Raw genomic sequence first — 21,795 nt, 5'->3', positions numbered from 1 at the left:
AACTCCTGACCTCAGGTGATCTGCCTGCCTCAACCTCCCAAAGTGCTGGGATTACAGGCATGAACCACCACACCCAACCAGCAGATATATTTTTAAAGAGTGGCTACAGAAGTTCCTTAGGGAGGAAATGGTAAAAGAAGGAATCTTGGAGCAGAGCAGCCCCAGCAAGGGGGTACTTAGGAATTAGTGGGTAAGGAAAGAATCGAAAAGGCTTATAGTGTCCTCAAGAAGGAAGAAGAAGGAAGGAAGCAGTTTTACTGCTATGTGACTACTCTCCTTTGGTGACAGCAGAAAGGGTTGGATGGAGAAAATAGGCATTTGACTGCCAACTTAATCCAAAACTGGACTCTAAGTTATTAAGAAGTATTATATTAAGAAGTATTCAGTCTTTCTCTACTAAGCACTTAAGTTTAAGAAGCATTTTTGCTTGCATTGTGTTATTTTAAACTTTCAACTATTCATGAGGTGTGTGGAGCCATTATTTCAATTTTATACCTAAAGAAATTGATGCTTACAGAGGCTGTTAGAACATCATCCTTTTTCATTTAAGCCATCTTTAAGCTTGGTGGTTTTCCATGCAGGTTCTTCCAGGCATGAGACAGGAGAGTAGTCACATAGCAGTGGAACTGGAGTCCTAGATAGGCTGTGCCGAAATGCTAGAAGTGTTTATTGGATTTGTCTGAGACTCAAAAAAAAATTAAAGAAGAGTCAAAAAGAAACAAAGGCAAAAAGGAGACATGAGACTTTATAGAATGGTTTTCTGAGGTTTTCAGAAATATTATCATAAAGCTTTTATATGTTTGTTCCAAGGGAAGGGCCTCTCTCTGTTGGATGTTGCTGGCTTATTATATTTTAATGGCCTTGGCAATGGATCGTTCATGCAGAATTGCATTTGCTTCCCCAAAAACCATTTTCTATAGATTTCTATTTTCTTCTCCAAAATTACATACAGGGTCTTTAGGCCAAGGTAAATGTGGATAATACAAAAGCCTGTGAGTCTGTTTCAGTGGGAAAACATCAAGCAAAGTCGCACCCTACACTGCATATACCTCTACTAATAATATAAAAGTGCTTCTCTCAATCCTTTTATTTATGACCTTGGGAAAGTCTCTCTTATGAGTTATTGTATCTAGTGTGGTGTTACTGGATGCTGAAAAACACTTCATGAATACTTGTTGCATTCAAACTTTCATCAAGAATAATCAACATCTTCAGTTTTATTTCTGTTCAGACATTTTTTCTTGCATAGTGAGCTTTGAGACCTTGTACAAAATCCCTTATCTTTCTGGGCCTCACCTGTGAAGATGACGATGATCATGGAGCCCTGTGACACATTCCTCAAGAGGTCCAGGTGCTGGCTGGTGAGGAGCTAGACAGGTGCTCTGTACTGAGATTCACCAAAGTTGTGAAGGGTATGATTGTGTTCAGGCATTTCGACGCCCTTGGAATTGGAGAGCATCAGGACTCCCTAAAACAGTTGGGGAAAAGAGGAAAGGAAGGGGCATATGACAAGTGACCCATCTGGTGTGGGGTGTGAGGCTGAAGACCTTGAAAAAACCCTCATTCCTTGTTGGCCAGCTAGATTTTTACCTATCACCATTTCTGCTGAAGGATGGCTACTAGCCTTTAAGAGCAAGTCAGCTGGAAGCATTACAGCATAGGGTTCAGTTTTAAGAAAGGAAACCTTAACTCAGATGACCAGCTTCATCTGGTTCATTCACTTTTAACTGATCGTCTGACAAACTTCCTGGCTTATGCATTTCTCTGCCAAGGGCTATTTCAGAATATCTTTCAGAAATAAAAGGCCAATAAATGCTTACATTTTATGCGACACATGTTTCTGAGCCTTACTTTCCTCAACAGTAGTGTCCTACTTCTACTTGGTGTATGTTTCCTGCGTGGGTATTGAGGACATACAGTGTTGAGTTGTACTGTAGTGTGGTGGGCTGTGAAACCTTAAGTAGACTGTCTCCTCCAACATGCAGGTGGAACAGAGGTGGATCTTCAAGAAGCAGAGGATCCCTTTTCTTTCTTTCACTCACGGTTTCTTGGGTGTGGACTTCAGGAGGTCCATATGTGTGCTTCCAGGCAAGTGAGCACATGTGGCACCTACCATAGGAAGACAGCAGCCCGCAGCAGGAAGCAGGCCTCTGCGCATCACAGAGCTGAGCCAGCCAAAGGCCCCTTCTGTGTTCACCACCCCTTTGTAGCTCTGGAGCCTTAATTCAAGCCTTGATCGGGCTTGAAGCAAGCCACTGACCTGTTCTCCTGGGATTATCCCCAGCTGCGCCACTAAAGGGGTCAACTATTAACTGAGAGATTAGAGTAGAAGAGGGTCTGGCTATGAGGGTGAGACCCACATTTTGGGCTTCCTGGCCAGATGCTTCATCTTAGTAAAACCTTTCCTTTTAGTACCAGCCACTTTTTAAAAATTAAAGAATATGCTATTTCTATACAATAGTAAATTTAATGGTCATGTGGCAAATCACAAACACCCTAGACCTCCTCCTATTGTCTAACTGAAATCATTAAGCACATACTTTTGCAGACACTTGCTGAGTATGTTCTTAGCTGGCTTGTGTTGTATCTGAAATACTAGACAGGAATGGTTTAATGAGTATTCACATCATGGCAACAGGGCGTTTTGCTTGTCACTTCTAATTCTCACATCTAATAATGCATTTGATCTACAAATTAGACTGCAAGATTCCTGTCCAAGCAACATCAGGGGCTGGGTGGGTTGAGGAAGAATTCAAACAAGATAAATGCTCTCTCTCAATTATCTCTTCCTCTTCCCAGAACCTCCCAGAAGGAGCATTTCTGTACTAAAATTGCCCAAAGAAGTCTTCACTTTCTACTCCCTGGTAATGGTGCCAAGTATTGAATTTGCATGGAAAGAGATGATATTGCAAAGAGACACATTAGAATACATTTCACAAGCTATAAATTGCTTGTCAGAGGCTCCGTAAGCCTTGAGATGGACTCTGTCCTGAAGTGTCTCTTGTGTAGCGTGTGTTTACCTTCTTTTTTCCCAACCTGCCAGTCTGTGCTCATTCTGAAGACAGAGCCCCTCACACTGGATGACTGTGAAGGGTGGTACATCTGGAGCTCCAAGTCAGCCCTTGGGCCTTTGAAGCTGCCACTAAATCTTGATTCAGAGACCCGGCCTAGAGTTTTTGCTGCTTGTTCATGGTCAGCACACTAAAGCCCCCAAGATGTCTTCCTGGCTGTTTTGCATGCTTCCTGGGCTCCCTCCCTTTTCCCTGATGACAGCAACTGCCAGGAAGGGCTGGGAAAGACACCCACACTGTAAGGGATAGCTATACCTCCCCAAATCCCTCTCCCAGGTGAACTTTTGTCTTCACCAGTCAAGTCCTTAAGCTGATGGAGGGCCATTCAGGAAAAATTCAGGGCTTTACTCCGGGAAGGTTTTGGCAGTACTTGGGACTGGCTAGGGTCCCTCTTTTAACATGTGGCTCATGTTGGTCACCCAGAACCCTGTGAAGGGAAGGTGAAGGTTCTTAAAGTCATGGTACATTTCATGGGTGCTAAGTATGTCATATACATTAGTTCAACAAATCCCCAGAAAGTCAACAAGGTAGGTATTGGCCCTTATTTACATGGTAGGAGATGAGTTAAGAGAAGTTTGTTACCTCCTCCAAGTCACCCAGCTAATATGGCACTGAGCTTGGATTTGGAACAGTTTATTTGGCTCTGAAATTCAAAATATTTCCACGATCTCATTCAGATTACCTGGGAACTTGAGGTTACCACCACCAGCTTCCAGAAGCTAGTCTGTCTTGTGTGCTCCCATCGCAGGAGTTTAGTCTGCTAGTGGGCTTCATGTTCCAGGATGTCCAAGTCCTTTGGTACATCACAGATTTGCACTTAGTAGTGACTCCCTCCCAGAATCTCCCAGGGAGCTGAAGCCTAGGCCTGGTACCTCTGGCCCTGTTGTGCTGAACCCCTCCCTGTTAACCTCAGGGAAGCACCAGGTTCAAGAAGCCAAAGAAGAGACCCAGAGCCAGCAAACAAGTATAGGGTTTTATTAGCGGGCTTACATACTGGAGAGAGAGTCCAGTAGTGATGGGCTAGACAGGAGAACCAACTTATATACAGAAACAGTTCAGTGTCATTGGGCTAGACAAGATATCCACCTTATGTACAGTCCAGTGACCCAGTGGCTGCAGGCTTTTTGCAGAAAAACCACAACTGCATGCAAACAGCATGAAATTTATATAGCATTTTTACTTAACACCCTCCCCTTAATAACCGCCACCTGGCAATCTTCCTTCAACCCAAAACGCAAGGCCTCAACCCTCTCTATGGCCTGTGTTCCACAGGACAGAACAGGGGCTCAGATGTTCCTCATAGACAAGGAACGAATCTCCAGGATGATCATGCCCAGATTCCGTAGTTGGAACATACATTCAGTTGTGTCTGCTATGCAGGGTCATTCTAAGGGTATGCTTAAGTTATTGCTATCAGGTATGTTTACCCTGTGAGGGGATCCTGGGAGCAAGTCTACCATTCCCAGCTAGCAGCTCCTGCTCCCACACTGGGATAGCAGTGCACCTTTACCTGGGCTCATCCTTGTCTCAACATTTTTCAAACAGAAGTGAGAGGCACCAAGCTGGTCATAGTTTACTTCTCTCCCAGTCTCTGCTCTCAGACTAGCTACAACACCATTGCAATTGGATGCAAAACCAGCAACAGCAATTTGCTTCAAACTCCTAACTAGCCAGAGGCAATCATCTATGCTTTTCTCTACTCTTGAGATAAAGACATAACTCCATAACATTCAATGAAGGCCTGCAGGGTTGGCCCACCAGCTTTTCCACCTGTATATTTCCCCTCGCCCCTCTCTCTTCATAATGGGGGACTCTCTGTCTTTCCTACTTTCCTGTTACCTCCCACCACAAGGCCTTTGCACATGCTATTTCCTCTGCCTGGAAAGTTTCCCCTCCCCTCCCCCTTCACATGTTCCAATTTTATTCTGCTGTTCAGACCTCCCCTCCATGCCACAACTGCATCATCACAGACTGCCATTCAGCAAGTTTATGTCCATCTGATGATGTTTACCCCACTGGATTTAGCTCCCTCTGTTTCTGCTCACCTGTTGTCCACAGTTTGTGGCATATGATAGGTGCTCAACAAAAAAAGTCTTAATAGCTGATTATTTAATTATTATCACAACCCTGTGAAACAAGACTGTTACCATTTTCCTTTGGCAAGTGAATAAATGGAGACTAAGAGAGGCTGAGTTGGAACTCAGAGCTTGGTCTCTCTCTCTCTAAAGCTGGTGTTTATTACACCATGGCACCTCCACCCCAACTTCTCAGTCTTGCCTTTGGCCTTCCATCTTGGCTTCTGGAGTACTGCTGTCCACCTCCCCTGCTTTGCAGCACAAGGACATCTGCTGCTAGTTTGGTTTTTTGGTCAGACATCTGCCTGCCCTAGTGCCCAGGGATCCCTAAGGGGTAGGAATCTCATGTTTAGTCACCTCCTTCTCTGGTACCTGTGGCTATTCCTGCCCAGGACATTGTAGATTCTCAGTAGGTGTTTGGGAATCTCATTCCCCTCTGTTTCAACCAGGCCTCTATGGATTACTAGTGAGAGAAAATTCAACCTGGCTTAAAGAAAAAGGAATATATATTAGTTTGTGTAATCGAAGATACTCAAGAGCAGACTGGATTCAGGTATGACTGGATTCGGAGTTCAAACTATACCTTCCGGGCTCAGTTCTTTTGCTGTTGCTTTCTGCTGATGAGCTGCAGTTTCAAACTTCTTACAATAGCAAGATGATGGCTTGCCAGAGCTCTGGCCCCTCCGTGTCTCAGCCACTCAGCCTCAGAAACCACCTCCCTCCCCAGCGCTGAACGAAGGTCCTCAGCATGGCTAACACAGGTCTGATGTGAGGTCACTTGTCTCCTCCTCACCTAATTGCTGTGGCTAGGGAGACACCCTGATGCAAGCAAGACCCACTCTTAAAGCTGGGAGTGAGGTCAGCCCCACCAGAGACAAGAGTTGGGGGTGAGGGAGGCAGAGGGACACTTTTACCAGGGAAAGGATTAATGGATGCCAGGCCTTGAAAGCCAGCTTTCCACTACGATCTCCTTTCAAGATTTTTCAAGCTGAGCTTATACCTCCTCTGACTCTGACTTCCCGTTCCTCAAGTCCCTTCAGGGAAGTCTGTCAGGCCTGGGGCTGTAAACAGATCATGTCATCCTTATTCCTTGAGCAGAGAGGGTGAGTCCTCTTCTAGCTTCTGCATTCACAGGTTTTGCTGCTCTGAGAACCCCCAGCTAATGTGTGACTGGCACATCCAGCTTAGTGTCATACTTCCAGACACCCAGAGCCCACGAGCCTGGCCCTGAAAAGAGGCCCTAGGGGAGGATCCTGATCCTCTGCCTTCACACTCTGAGAAGCCAGCCTTGTTCTAGAGGTAGTCGGTGGGGAGAATTTCCTGAAGTCCCTAATGATGCTCTCCAGGGAGCTCAGAGAGGTTTCTGAGAAATGTGTGGGCAGGGGCTGTGTATACTACTCCAGCCTCTACACAGCCACCCCACACGCAGAAACACCACATGTGGACATGCACTCACACACATCCGCACACTCACCAACACTGCCATCTCTCTGCCTCCCTCGATTCTGCCCTTCCTCCCTCTCTCTCGTCTCCCTCTTTCTCTCACAGTATGCTCTGACATCTTTCCTACATACTCCACAGACCCTCTTCTGTCCTCCTCCTTTCTCCCTCTGCCCTCTCCCACTTGTCCTTCCCTCCTTCTCCTTCTCCTACCACCTCAGCGCCTTCCCTCTCCCCATCCTTTTTTCTCACACGCACATTCCCATTTCTCTCACATACACATACATGATATACCCAATCTCTCTCACTCTCACGCACACTCCCCGCTCACACTCCATACCATAACACTCCACCATCCCCCCTCCCCCAGACTCCAGCACCCACACCTCCAACCCTGGCCTTCCAACCATGTCTGTGACTGCTGTCCCTTCAAAGGTTGGCCTTCATAGGTTTTCTCAGGCCATTCTACCTCTAGATACACCCCAGATGGCAGCCAAATCCTAAACCAGTGTTTCATCCTCAAGGAGCAGTCTCACGCTCTCACAGAGTGCCTCAGGTGAGAGGGCTGTAGTCAAAAAAGGGGTGACCTGGGCATGGTCACACAGCCACTGTGACAGCAGTGGGGATGAAACCCGGCTCTCTGAACCTGTAGGGCAGTATTTTCTCGTGTCTCTCTTCTCATTCGAAGTGCATCTCACACATCCTGAATCCTCACTGTGTAATAAGGGAGGTGCTGTGAGGATAAAGTCAAATTTAGCATATGGCAAAGGGAGCCTTACAAATCAATGCGGGAACCTGTGTGTGCAGGTAATGTTGAGTTCATGAGTTTGACTCCCCGCAACCACAGCAAAATGACCAAAGAAGTAAAAGATCATTTTTAGTGGGTCTGTTTCTGCTCTGGATACAGGAATGGCTGTCCCAGGCCAGAATTCCTGCATGATCTCACTAGGAGGACTCTGTGGTGGGACATCTGGAGCAGCCCCCAGGGGAGCTGCTATGAGAGCAGCCTAAGCAGTAGGGTCTAGCCTGGCGGATTCCCCAGAGCCCCCATCTCAGAGCAGCAGGGCTGAGAGTGTAGATCACAATGTGGCATTGGGAAAAGGCATCGGCATCTTTGAAATAATGAAAACTTTCTTTACCAGGCAAAATAACAACTGTAAGAAAAATCTGGGCACTCTGAGATGTAGCTTGGCAAAGCTTGTGCTGCTTGGCAAAGTCCCTGGTTTACTGTTTGGGTGAAGCAAAACGCTCCACCCATCGTCCTCACTCCTCGCCTTCTGCATCAGCCTGCCTGGCTATCAGCAGCCCTGCCAACAACTCAGTAAAAGGCTCCTCCGTTGCCATGGAGGCTTTTGACTTCCTCAGTGAGGCCTAGACCTTGACTCACTGCCTTTGCAAAGAAAATCAACCACGACCAAAAGAAGAAAAGCTTATGGGAATAGGAAATTAATTACTTTTCTGCATAACAGCTAAAATTATTGAGAGCTGATTCCTGTACTGTTCTAAGCACTCACCTACCCTCACAACAACTCCAGAAGGCAGATACACTTTACCCATTTTACAAAGGCAGAAACTAAGGAAAGAGAGATCAAGTAACTTGCCCATGGTCTCACAGAAAGGAAGTCAAAGAGTTGGGATTTATATCCAGGTATGTTGTCCTCTGACCTACAGTGCCCTCAAAAGAGTTCAAAAATCTGTGGGCTTTCCAAAGAGTGGGTTCTAAGGTACTCGGTTGAATCTTGGTCAGTGTTTTCAATTTTAGTAGGAAAAAAAAAAAGTCCCCTCTCAAAGCAATTTATTCAAGGCTTCTCTTGGGAGATATTTTTGGCTATATACAGATGGAGTAGATCTTTCTATTCAGAGCTCTAAAGTCCACCATGGTGGGTAATGTTAAAATAAAAAACAACCTCCCCCCCCCCGCCACCCGCCACCACCTACACACACGAGATCTTTGGCCAGGCTCCCACTCTGGAGGTGGGGATTGAGAACAAATGTGCACGATTTCCATTCCTGAGGAAGTGTCCCACAGGGTGGTGCCGGAGCTCAGAGCCTCCTGTGTCCCTGTAGACAGAAGTCTGCAGAGGCATGGAAATGCTCCAGAACCCATTTGGTGGTCTTGCCTGTTCGAACTATTTGGACACTGGAAGGGGTACTCGTGACCCTCCATTGACAGTATGAACAACAGGGGTGGAAGATGAGCTCAGTGACTTAAAGAGAATGAAGTGTTGCCACAGGAATTCAGCTGGGAGAGTGTTAGAGAGAGCTGGTGTTCCTCTTCTGCTCCTCTATGTCAAAGCAACCCTGGACACTCTGATCTGAGTTTAGTACTGCACTCCCTTTTAAATCAGAGTTATTAGCACTTTCACTATCAAAATGAAATTCAAAATGGATTAGCGGGTTGGATGACCTGTGTTGGGCCCCATCAGAGACCACTCCATGATTTCAACTTATTTTTTAAGTCAAACAACAGCAGCCTTTTCGATATGTATACTTAAGTAGAAGTGCATTAAGTTTGTGTTTTATTTGCTAAATGTAAATTGCTTTCCATTTTTTAAAAAGTAAGGTCATTGATTTTTGCCTGAAAATGAATGAGGCATGCACCTTTTCAAAGTGTTTATGTATAGCCTGCATATGTGGTACGAACCCATTTGTAATGCAATACATTCCATAAAAGTGTGAGCAGAATTTTGCATGTGTGCATTTGTCTGGAAAAGAGGTCCCTTTGGTAGCGGCTGTGGGTAGTTGGCAGTGGGCAAAAAAAGGACTGATTTTTTTTCTCCCCTCCTAACACTCTCTGTTTATCTGCAGATACTTTTCTATCTAAGTTCTACATAAACAGTGTTGCACTGTAAGCAAAGTGCCCTGGGTCTTCATGAATATTCTGAATCATGCATGCATATTCACAGAGGGAAGCTAGTGCTGCCAACCTCTTCACAATAAAGGTATATGCATTCTTCCTGATCAAATATTCTGTTCCCTTCTCTTTCTCAATTTTTGTGATCAAATATTCTGTTCCCTTCTCTTCTGGATGTGTGTATCTCTCTCTGTTTCTCTCAGAGTGTGTGTGTGTGTGTGTGTGTGTGTGTGTGTGTGTGTGTGTATCTTCTTACAGATCAGAGGTAAAATGACCTATAGAAATATCTGGGATTATTATTGACATTTTACAGTCATTTCCAAAAATGCAAAACAAACAGCTATCTCCAGGCATATATTAAGAGGGGGGGTGTGTGTGTGTGTGTGTACATTTAATTAGGAATTTCAAGTCAAGATCTCATGTTTGTTTCATTCAGCACCAGAATGAAATTTTATCTGAAAAGTATCTGGTTTGGATAGAAAACAGATTGGCCCAGCTGAGAACTGGCATTTGGAAGTGCGCTGAACAATTAACCAGCTTTTCCTGTAGAACCTTCTTTCTGGTGACCATCTGATTTTGCCCTGCCTATGTAGAAGGGAGGGGGACCCACATCAGAAGAGGATGGGTGTTGCAGGAGGCACATTTCAAGAAAGTGACTGGGTTTACAAAAAAAATAATAATGTGTTTCTTCCCAGTCCAAGATAGTTTCTTCATAATTTATGTGGTCTGAGAAAAATGCTATGCTTATTAATAATAGTACTTTGCAGATGAGAGGGCACTAATATTTGAGCACTATAATATGCAAAGCATTGTAATTTGGTGGAGTATGAGCATGATGTCTTTAGTTCCTTTCAACAAATTTATGAAACCAGGGTGAAGGTGAGGATGATAGCCATTTGTAGAAATAAAGATACTGAGGTTCATAGTAGCAAAATAATTTGCCTGTGGCCACAGGGCTAGGGAGTGGTCACATACTCTCCATCATAGTATATGTTTACATGTGCACTGGAGTCAACATGAATGGGGCCAAACATATATATACACACACTCTTGTGCTTTTCTTGTACCACAGGGAGTGTACTGATTTGCCCTGCCCAGAGAAAGATCCCCTGAGATTTCTCTTCCAATTATTCCCTTCCCTCTGTCCAGTCTCTTGCTGCTATGTGAAGCATGTTTGTGTTAAGAACATTTAGCTAAAGCAAACCTCATAGTCTGTGACTGGCAAGAAAGCACATGATAAAACCATGTCTTTGGTTTTTCCATATCTTAAATTTACAAAGCAAGAAAGTGGGGGAAAAAAAAGTAAAAATTCATGTAACATTTCCCCTACAAAGTTGTATTAAACTGGGCAGCTTTAAATGAGCTTTGGTGCCTCTCCCTCCCTGTTGCACATGTGTTGATGGGTTTTTCTCAGCGTTGGTTGTCTGAGATTTCACAGCTCTCCGTCACCTCCCTTCTGAAGCTGGTAATAGAAACGAGCAGTAGCACTGTGCTGTTCCTTCATTCTGGTATTGCTGTCTACCCAGAGCCTAGTGTCTTTTTTTAAGAAGGCTACCTGGCTTATCCTGTGTCTGGGCTTTTCTGGCCATGAGGACATGGAGTGAAGATTTTGGAGCTCTGTCCCCTGTGTCCTGGCATTTAATTATTTTTCGAGACACGTGAGCTAAATCTGAGTAGAAGAGCTTGGCAGAAAGAAAACCACCAGTTACGGTAATTTTAATAATTAAGCAACGTTGACTTGTCCTTTATTTCACAATTTGCTGTTATTGATTATGTACTGTAATCCTTTATTATACATTGCCTGATTGTTTTCATTGATGTTTTGCAACAGAACTAAGTCAATTTTGTCATATTTTGTACATTTTTTAGCATTTTGCATATGAATATCTGTGCAAACATTAAGAAATAAATCATAAAGGAAGAGCATTTTAAACGATTGGCTCTACTTCAACAATATGGATAGAAAAAGTATTTCTCCTCTCTTTATTGACTGCTTTACAAAAACAGGTAGAATTTTATTCTTTTATTGATAAAACAGAAACCTGATGTGGTGAGGGTTGTAGCTGTGGCTGCCTTTGCTGCAGATATGGTATCTCTGAGACTGGGACTGAAATTCTTAGTTTATTCCAGCAGGGAGTGGGAAAGTCACATGTGAGTTTAAGAACTTTGACTTACTCCAGGCTAACCCAACATATGTGTTTTTTGAGCAGCAACTGATGAGACATGTATGTTCTAGGAAATTTCACAGTGTAAGCATGGATTTGACAAAGATGCCACAGCATGATACTATATCCATCACCCAGGAGGGACATTAAGAGATTTCTTAGGGTCCTGAAGCTAAAAATGAAGTCTTTGGATCTTTTTCTTATTTATTTAATTTTATTTTAATCCAAGTCATGAATATATAGACTTTAAAACATCAAATAATTCTCTTGACTTACTGAAAAGAAAAAACAGCCCCTTGCCCCACTCCACCCCATCTGTGCTCCTTACACACCACTTTCAACTTTTAGCTTTCTTTCAGTATTTACCTCCAAATTTCTAAATAATACGCTTACCCTTTTTGTTTTTAGAGTTTATATCTTTATTTTCTTCTATGAAAAGGTTTTGTTTTCAACACCTCCAACCCCCTCAACACATACATATCCGCCTTTCCTCCGTTCTCCCAGTAGATCTACAATATAATCTTTGTTAGATCAATTTTCAGTGTTTTTTATTATAATCATAAAAAGCAGCTTTCTGGTGTTGCTGTTGAGTCATTCTGATATTTGATCCTTTCTATGTGGCTTTTTCCCTTCTTTGAAAGTTTCTAGGCTCTTTCCTTTGGTCTCAGTATTATAAAACTTCACCAATGTGTTTTCCTTTGGGTCTTTATTTCTGCCACTGTACTTGAGCTCTTAGAGAACCATTTCATTTTGGATACCTTTTTCAGGCTTGAGAAACTTTCTTGAATTACATCTTTGGTTATTTTCTTTCCTCCATTTTCTTTGTTTCTTCTGAAGTAAAGATATTAGACCTCTCAGATTAATTCTCTAGTTTTCTTTTTTTCTTCTTTTTTCCTCTCCTTGTCCTGTTTCCTGGAAAATATCCTCAATTTCATCATCAGTCCTATCAAGTATTTAATTTACATAATAATTTCTTTATTTCTGAGAGTTATTTTTGTTTATTCCCTTTACTATGTAATGCTATTGCTTCACACCTGCAATATAGTCTCTTATTAATCATTTTTGAAGTTTTTTTCTCCTTCAACTTTCTTTATTCTGTTTGTGTTGGTATTTATCTTTAACGATAGCAACTTTGCTCAACAATCCCATGACCCAGAACTGGCAGTTTACCTTTAAGAGTGATGCACTGAAAGCCGATCTGAGGTTAGTGGCTCTCAGTAGGTCTTATTGACTGGTTGTCTTCAGCCTAGGATGATCTGACTGGACTGTTTTATTGGGAGAACTGTCCGTAGGTCTTTTTCTTTAAGTTGGTCAGTTTCCCCAGAAAGGAATGCTCCAGTCTCCTACTGGGGATATAGGTCTGGTAGTTCAGGGGAGCCCAGTGACAGATGGGGGCCAAGGCCAAGCCCAGCACTCACTAATATGTTTCCTGTGGGTGCCCCTGCCCTTGATGTGCCTGGAGCCCTGGTCTCAGAGTCCCTCTATGCTAACCTTTCTAAGGAGTAAACCTCAAGTCTTCTGCTGAGATGAATGAGGGAAGTATCCTGGCTAAGCACAGTATAAAAGAGGACCTGGATGTCTAACTATTTCATCTGCCTGCATTCTCACTTCCAAAGGTAACTGATGGTTGTAATTCCTGAGCCTTGATGGGGCTCTGATGTATGAATCAGGCTTCCCACTGCAGCATCAGGATTTAGCTTCTCCAGGGCGTTGAGTCATTTACTTATGCTCCACCTGCTTTCCAGCTTCCCAAGTGTTATTGCTGTGGCCCCATAGGAGTTTTGACTTTTGTATTTTTTTTTGTATTTTAATGAGATTTAGGAGAGAGTAGAGGTAAATGTGTGGGTTTAATTTGCCTTATTCAAGTGGAAGCCCAATCCTTGACTTCTGGTTCCAGTAGTGGCATTTGGGACAGATGAGGATGTCCCTAGGAAACTGCGGCAACAATGTCGGGTTATAGAAGTGGTACAAGATGTTATTTCTCTCTAGTAGCCAGGAGGGTCACCTCTGGTATCTCAGAGTTAGGCATGTACACCCTGGAGAAGAATGGTGCTGAGGGAGGCCTGATAGGGGATTCAGCAATGGATTGCAAACTTATTTTGACCCACATTAAGAAGTTCTATTTACTCTCACAATCTAAGAGACAGATACCTACATACTCCTACAAACAAAACTGTACAGAAAAGCAAAATTTTTACAAAACAGTACTAACCCCTTCTACAGGCCAAGCACTCAGGTATTTCTATTCTATTTAGGTTGTTTGTTTTCAATGATGGTCTTGGCCGAATAATGTGTCACAAGCAGATGACTGAAAAGCAGTGTCACTTGAGGTGACATCCAGACACCTGCAGTATATCACCACTATTGTCATCTTCCTGCCCTAAAACTTTTCAGGATTCTCCATCAAACCCTGAACATCACATTCAAGGCCTTCAGCACCTGGCTCCAGCTTGCCTATCAAACCTCCTCCCACTATGTGCCCACCTAGTATGCATGCTTTTCACAGCAATGGTTCCTGCATGCTTTCTACCCTCCTCCCTGCATGTACTTCAAGCACACCAAGCTTTTTAAGATAGCATTTTCTCTGCCTGGGCACCCTTGCCCCACTGCCTGCCTCAAGAACTCTCATACATACTCTTAAAGACCCAGATGAAATGGCAGAACACCTGTGAACTTCATCTAATGTACACACTCAGAATCTTGGGAACCTTGGGGTCAGAAAGGTCATGAATATTTTTTGTTTGTATTGTGAAGATAAACTCTGACCACAGAACTGGGCGCGGTGGCTCACGCCTGTAATCCCAGCACTTTGGGAGGCCGAGGCGGGCAGATCACCTGAGGTCAGGAGCTCGAGACCAGTCTGACCAACATGGAGAAACCCTGTCCCTACTAAAAATACAAAAATCAGCCGGGTGTGGTGGCATGCACCTGTGATCCCAACTTCTTGGGAGGCTGAGACAGGAGAATCACTTGAACCCAGGAGGTGGAGGTTGCAGTGAGCTGAGATCGTGCCATTGCACTCCAGCCTGGGCAACAAGAGCAAAACTCCTTTAAAAAAAAAAAACTCTGGCCACAGAAGAGCAGGTAATAAATTAGGAAAACACCAAGAAGAAAATGTTGATATAAAATTGGGTTATTAATTGCTAGGAATTATCTTGTAACCTTTCCTACAGGGCAATCTTTTTATGTAAAAAAATTTCTAGAATGTTTACAGTATGCCATCAATATGGTAAAGTTACGCTTTAAGCTTTATTAAGCAATATCCTATTGTTAAATATATAATTTTGTAACTACTTTTATGACTCACTGTGAAGAACTGCCTTGTGCACATCTTTGTACATAAGTCTAAATACCTGTAAGTACTTTGACTGGATTCTTGATGCATACCACCAAGTCTGTCTCCTGAAAGAGCAAATCAGTTCAAACCCCATGTGCAAGAGAGTACCTGTTGGGCTACATAGTGGCCACTTCTAGGTATTGTCATTTTTTAAATACCATGTATCTGGTAGTTTTACATTTTAGTGTGATAATATATCTCAATATTTATTTTATGGTTCCTACCTTTAGTGTCATACTTAGAAAAAACTTCCAGTAGAAAAAACTTCCAAAAACCCAAAACATAGATCATTTTTGCTAGAACTTAAAGTCACCCCAAATAATATTCTCCATTTTCTCAGTGAGAAGATGAACAAAAGTAGAATTCTTATGTCTATCTTTGATATGTAAACTTTTAGAGGTATAGATGAAGTCATCAGTGTCTACTTACTATATCAACCTACTAATATCGTAACAGGCACACTTCTAAAGTCACTCATTATGTATAGTCATATACTAACGGGGAACTATTGTCATTTTTCTTTTCTCATTTTATGAACCAGTTTTACTCAAACTCTTGGTTTGTATCTTCAGTGTCAACATTCTTATCACCATCAGACCTATTCTGAGTCATGTAACACAGTTTTCCTGGCACAGCAGGTGCACTTCCATCTGAGTTATTTTTAATCTAAACATAAATAATTCTGTCACTGAGATTTTTAATCCAAGACACAAAGAGACAGTCTTATAATATTAGTTTCTAAACTTGTCCTGAATGCGCATATTGTTCTTGACAATAAGAAAACGTATACTGTGCTTTATTTTTACATTGTTACTTTTACTAAAGATATATTTGCAGTGTTTAAGGAGTCAAGACTTGTTTTTTAAAAAAAAAAGTCTTTCAACTTTTTTTCATTTTCTCTTTTTTTCATCCCTCTTCCCTCAGCCCTACCCTACCCCTCAAAACCATTTGTAACTGTTTCACTGATTTTCATGACAACATTTTCCTCTATGTAGGTGCAGGATGTATATCTGTGTAGGTTGCCTGTATTGTTCCTTGTTAATTATTCAATTTTAGGCATCATCTATTACTTCTCATCATGGAACAGGACAATTTAGCCTCTTCCACCTCATCCTCCCTCCCTTCCCATTCCCATACCTTTCAGTAAAGCCATATTTCTATTATTATATCTGTATAAATGCTATTATGTCTGTATAAATGCTTCCCAGCTGAGCCATCTACTAAATTGTGGTTAATATTTTTCTACTCTAAAGTAAAATTTTTAAGTTGTGAAATATGTCCTACATACTGTATTCGTCCATACTTGCATTGCTATAAAGAAATACTTGAGACTGGGTAATTTATAAAGAAAAGAAGTTTAATTGGCTCATGGTTCTGCAGGCTGTACAGGAAGCATGGTGGCATCTGTTTCTGGGGAGGCCTCAGGGAGCTTTTACTCATGGCGGAAGGCAAAGCTGCAGCAGGTGTCTTACTGGCAAGAGCAGGACTGAGAGAGAGAGAGTGGGGAGGTGCCACACACTTGTAAACAACCAGATCTTGTGAGAACTCACTCACTTTACAGGACCGTATTAGTCCATTCTCACACTGCTTTAAAGAAATACCCAAGATTGGGTAATTTATAAAGGAAAGAGGTTTAATTGATTCACAGCTCCACATGGCTGGGGAGACCTCAGGAAACTTACAATCATGGTGGAAGGCGAAGGGGAAGCAAAGACCTTCTTCACATGGCAACAGAAAGAGAAGAGTGAGGCAGGAAGGGGCAACAACCCCTTATAAAACCATCAGATTTCATGAGAACTCACTCACTGTCACATGAACAGCATGGGGAAACTGCCCCCATGATCCAATCACTTCCCACTAGGTCTCTCCCTAGACACATGGGGATTATGAGGATTACAATTCAAGATGAGATTTGGGTGGGGACACAACCAAACCATATCAATTACCAAAGGGAATGGTACTAAACCATTTATGAGAACTTTACCCCTTGATCCAGTCACCTCCCACCAGACCCCACCTCCAGCACTGGAGATTACAACTGAATATGAGATTTGGGTGGGGACACAGATCCAAAGCATATCACATACCAGAGAGTATATATTTATATAGCTTAAATAACAATAATAAAGTGAATATCCAGGTTAACAAAACAATCTTGGCACAATCACATCCCCCTTCCCTTCCTCAGGCTCCCAAGAGCAGTCTCACCTACATGTGAAAAGAACACAAAATTGCAGGAAACTCAACAGCATAATTAGATTTGTTATTTCTTCTTTGGCAGAAGAGTTAAGAATTTTTGTTTTTGGCAGGTATGGAGATCTAATGAGCAAGTCGTTTGAATTTTTATGTTTGTGTGTTTGTTAGTGCTGACTCTTGAATAGTCAGAGAATTTTGCCTGAACAGTATTTATTTTGGGCTTTGTTTATGGCTGCTGGGATGTGATTCATTTTTATAAATCTTCCTTGCTTATTTGGGGGGAAAAGTGCCCTTTCTGTTTCAGAGGTATTGAATTTTATACATTCTTTCATAGGTATATATTTTCAATCAAGCTGACAGTATCCACTTTCTTTCTGTTCTTATTTTAACTTGTCTGGTCCATCAAAGAGTGAGAGAACTTTTGAAGTCCCCCATTATGATTTTTTTTAAATTTCTCTTTGTTTTTCTAACAGATTTTGTTTTATATATGTAAATTTTGTTATTCAGTCTATTATATTTTAAATTATGTATTATTCCTTTTTATCACTGGAAACATAATCATCTATGTTATTTAACGGGTTTTTCCCTGAATTTTGTTTCATCTGATTTGCGCTCCTTCTTTTTTCTTTGTGTCCACTTGATGCTTTCTGGCCTTTCTTTCGTTTTTAATCTTCTCTGTGACTTTGTTGATATACTCTTTATCAACGGCATATAATTGGATATTGATTTTATTATTTTTCAAGCATCTGTCTATTAATTAGAAGCTAAACCTATTGACATATAAGATGATAATTGATATGTTTATCATTCTTTGTGTGCCTTATCAATAGATTATGCTACTATTGCAACCCATGCGCTCAACTTTTTTAAAAACTTGAATGATGAGGGCAGCCAATTGTGATGCCTACATATTGACCTATTCATAAATTCTGCAAGTAGTTATTGAATACCTGCTAGGGACCAGGCACCAGGCCAGGCACTGGGGATATAACAGAGAACATGACAGTCCTTGCCATCTAAGTAGGGCCAGCTTCATGGGATTGCAGTCACTTTATGGCCTCCAGCTTGGTTTAATGCTCTGCTGTTGTTGTCTTGAAACTAATTTTCAACAAGGGACCCTGAATTTATTTTTTCACTGGGCTCCATAAATTATGCTACTGGTCTTGCCATAAAGTTGTATTAAAGACAGAAAACAGGAAATTTCAATATGGCCTAATAAATACCTTAATAGGAATCAGCAGGGGGGACTATGAGAGCATAGAGGGGGCTGATCTTGGAGGTCTTCTTGACACACCTCATCACTGGACTGAATCAGGAAGGGGTAGGAGTTGGCCTGGCTGAAAGAGGGAAGCAGAGGAAATAGCAGTTGTAAGGCCCACGGTCTTTAGACTTAATGATGTCTCTGGCCAGAGCAAAAATTATAGGTATCCCTGAACAAAGCTAATTGAAAGCATCAAGGCCAGTAGAATTACAATCTAAATAATGTACTGTTAGGGGCAAGGATCAAAGAAACATTCCAGATATCTGTACAAGATGCTAAACTAACTGACTGCATTTTAAGTCATGCTGACAAGCTCCTTCCAGAATTGACAGATACTTTATACAAGGTCTAATGCCAAGGTAATGGGAGGTGAGTCTGAGGGAGAGGCACAGATTACAGACTCAGAAGGAAACGCTATCACAGAGCATTCTGCCATTATCCCAAATTAATTGGGAGTCATCTTTCTAAAATGCAAAACCAACTGCATCAATGTCCCACATTTGAGAATGGCCGTTCTGACGTTAGCATAGAGAGGGGAGACGCTGGGTAAGCAGGCTAATTAGAAACCTCTGTGTGGTGATCCAAGTGGGAGACAGAAGGAAAGTGTTAGCAGAGGACATGAAGTCACAACACAGTTTCAGCCAACATGCTGGAGGGAAAAGCTGCAGCACTTAGTTATGAGTTAGCAGTGTTTGTGAGGGAGAGAGAGAGGATGAGTCGAAGATGGCAGTCACTGAAGTGCAGGATGTAGGACTACAACCAGCTTGTGTGAAAAAGACAGAGTTTATAATTTAAGGCATGTTGTATGGGAGGTGGGAGACAGAAGTGGAAATATCCAATGAGCAGGGCTGATGGGGTCTGTAGGGGTCTTGCAGAGAAGAGATGCCAGCTGACACCACAGGCATGACCCTGGGGTCACTCCAATGCTTGTATTGTGCAAATGCAGAGATGGGTGTCTGGGAGTGCTGACATTCAACAAATGGGCAGAGGAAGAGGAGTCTTTACAAAAGGTTGAAATGGAGAAGGAACCATGAGGGACAGAAGGGAAACCAGCATTATGGAAGTCAGAGTATCATGGCAGCCAAAGGAAGAAGCGCATTTCAGAAACAATGAGGAGGTTAAACACCTAAAACCATGGGCTGAAACAGCAGAGGAAGTAAGACCAGCAAAGCGACCCTTTGATTGGGGAGAGCAATTTCAGAGGAATGAACACTGGATTATTTAAGGAGGGAGTGGGAAGTGCAGAAGTTAAAGTTGGGATTGTAAGCGATAAGACTTGTGGTTTCTGCATTCCATGCTTTGACTTGCTTCCCTGGAGAGACTGCCAATTCCTAGAGATAGTAAATGGCTCACATATGGGAGTGTCTTTTAAATGCAAACCAACCAGTCCAGAGCCCACACCCCACCACTTTCTCTATGGGGCTCTCACATTCAGGGCCACTGTTTCCCCGCCCTAATCACCCCAGGGCCAGATATCAGATAGTTAGAGACAATCCCTTTACCTCAGAGCCTACTGTAATTATTCAAACAAGCCAATCCTATGTCTCTTTCCCCTTTCTCATCTGTTCCTTTCCTTTGAAATCATAATAAAGGTTATTACCCACTTTTTCCCCTGACTCCGCCTCTTGACCAACCCTGGTGCTTCCCCATGTGGCCCTGCATGGCATAGTGTGGCCCCTTCTCTTGGGATCTGTGAGTAATGAACTATCTTTTCAATAGCAGTCATCATCTGAGCTATTTGCCTCACCACACCTGAATAATAATCAAACCTACACCTTAAAACAAGAGGGAAATGTAGTAACCGAAAGAGGATAGAGGCTTTAGTATGCTCATTTTTAACTGATGAGAGAGACTTAGTCGAGTTCATGCTGATGAGAAGGTGCCAGTTGAGAGGGTGGAGTCAACAATGTAAGATAGAGGGAAGAGGAATTTGGGGCAAAAGTCTGAAGAGATGGGAACAGATGAGCCCAGAGCCATTGCCTTTCAAGGAGGAGGCAGAGCTGGACACAGTGGTTCGTTCGCTCCTGTAATCCCAGCTACTCGGGAGGCTGAGGCAGGAGGATTGCTTGAGGCCAGGAGTTTGAGAAGAAAGCAGGCTCAGGCCAGGGAAGGTTGCTGTTGGGAAGGATATGCTCCCAAATATGCAGAGGAGGCCCCACTTCAGAATAAACCCTGTGTCCTTCTTGGCACTACTGCTAAGCCAGATCACCATCCCTAGCCTCTCCATAGTCTCATAGACTCCTCCGGACCAGCCCATAATGACCACTGCACACTCCCCTAGGACTTGGCCTGAGCCATGCATTTGACACTGATAAATCTTGCTGTGGGTTGTCTTTATGGATGATGAAATGTCCTTCCCACCTTGTTACAAGGAGGTAGTCTTAGTCATGTCCCTGCTGTCTTAGCTATGTCCTCAATGCCCAGCATTGAATTGAACAGGACACAGTCCCTGCCTAGGGAGCTCCTGCAGGAGTACAGGGCAGATATGTGTAGGGAAGAAGGGTAACTGTGATAAGTGCAACTGGAACTTACTGCCTGATGCCCACCATGGGCCCTAGAGCCTGTTACCACATTTCTTACCCACTTCCACCCACCAGTGGGCCTTTTGGGACAAGGCCCTGCCAGACTCATTCGGAATACAGCCTCAGCCAGGAATGGAGCGAGGAGAAGGCCCTGAGAAGCCAGGGAATTTTTACTTTGAAAAGCCCTTTTATCTGTGGCTGTGTCCTTAGAAAGGGCACATTTGCATTCCTTTGCAGGTTACTTTGCCCAGAAGCAAGCCTGTTTTTATGAACATAATAAAAAGCATTGCCCTTGTAGAAAAAAAAGGCCTTTCCAGTCTGTGGAGAAATGTTCAGTCTGAAGCAAGTCTAGTTTACAGGCAGGAGGCCAAGGCCAAAAGAAGTAACCTCAGAGGATCAGTTATGTGAATAAGAGAAATCAAGAGTAAAAGTAATGTTGATTTCTAACCTCAAAGATGCTCAAGACACTTGAGGTTGGAGAGGAATGGGTGACTCTGTTTAACGTGCTCAGCCTGCTGCAGCTGAGGTCAGAAGCCCTTGCATACCCGGGGATACAACACCTCCCTTTCCAGACACCTGAGGCTTCTCCTGCCAAACACGGGAGGCCTGAGCACCCTTTGTCCTCTGACCCCTCTCAACAGCCCCTCTTTTCACAGACCCACATACCCGTCCAAGGCTGGGACATGGTGCCAGCTTCCCTTATCACTCCACAGTTTCACTGCAGAAACACAGGCCACTCCTCTCTTCCTGACCTACCTCCCTATTCTAATCTCAACTTCACTTTTCTGTCTGTAACTATTCTCAAAAACCACAAATGTCTTTATGATACTCTGCAGTTCATGAAGGGGTGTGTGTGTGTGTGTGTGTGTGTGTG

The 21,795-nt window shown here is 43.0% G+C and overlaps 1 protein-coding gene across 2 annotated transcripts in view; it reads left to right on the top strand.

Moving 5' to 3' along the window:
- The window catches only part of MYRIP (myosin VIIA and Rab interacting protein), a 425,120-nt gene that overhangs the window by 256,138 nt on the left and 147,187 nt on the right, over positions 1–21,795 (top strand). The window contains exon 1 of one of the 2 annotated variants that reach the window (XM_011984308.1): positions 10,911–11,150. The exons of the other annotated variant lie outside the window; for it this stretch is intronic. The gene's annotated coding sequence lies outside the window, so the exon portion shown is untranslated. Of the gene's footprint in view, positions 1–10,910; positions 11,151–21,795 lie in introns of those variants that run through there. 2 annotated transcript variants of the gene reach the window in all.

The sequence above is a fragment of the Mandrillus leucophaeus genome, unplaced genomic scaffold (genome assembly GCF_000951045.1).
Source record: "Mandrillus leucophaeus isolate KB7577 unplaced genomic scaffold, Mleu.le_1.0 Scaffold265, whole genome shotgun sequence".
Classification (NCBI taxonomy): domain Eukaryota; kingdom Metazoa; phylum Chordata; class Mammalia; order Primates; family Cercopithecidae; genus Mandrillus; species Mandrillus leucophaeus.
This window is presented reverse-complemented; position numbering and strand designations above follow the sequence as displayed.